Raw genomic sequence first — 207 nt, 5'->3', positions numbered from 1 at the left:
GTAGTCAGTGAAGCCTGTAAAAAGCTATGCTTGTCATTCCCAACCCAAGAGTCTGCAAGTGGAAAGTGGAGGTGAAAAAAGTTGAAAAGAGATGGGCTGGCCTTTAGGACTTCTGACAGAGTGGAGAGTTAGAGCTGAGGCAGACCGGCAGCTGCAGGCAACAGCTGCAGAGACAGAAAGTAGGTGTTTGAAGAGGTCATGGAGAGT

At 48.8% G+C, this 207-nt stretch overlaps 1 protein-coding gene across 1 annotated transcript in view; it reads left to right on the top strand.

The window, feature by feature from the left end:
* The window catches only part of wdr17 (WD repeat domain 17), a gene marked incomplete at its 5' end in the record, with an annotated part of 17,765 nt that overhangs the window by 10,943 nt on the left and 6,615 nt on the right, over window positions 1–207 (top strand).

The sequence above is a fragment of the Morone saxatilis genome, unplaced genomic scaffold, assembly GCF_004916995.1.
Source record: "Morone saxatilis isolate NCDOM2014 unplaced genomic scaffold, NCSU_SB_2.0 Contig17, whole genome shotgun sequence".
Lineage (NCBI taxonomy): Eukaryota > Metazoa > Chordata > Actinopteri > Moronidae > Morone > Morone saxatilis.
The sequence above is the reverse complement of the archived record's forward strand: the minus strand, read 5'-3'. Positions and strand labels throughout refer to the sequence as shown.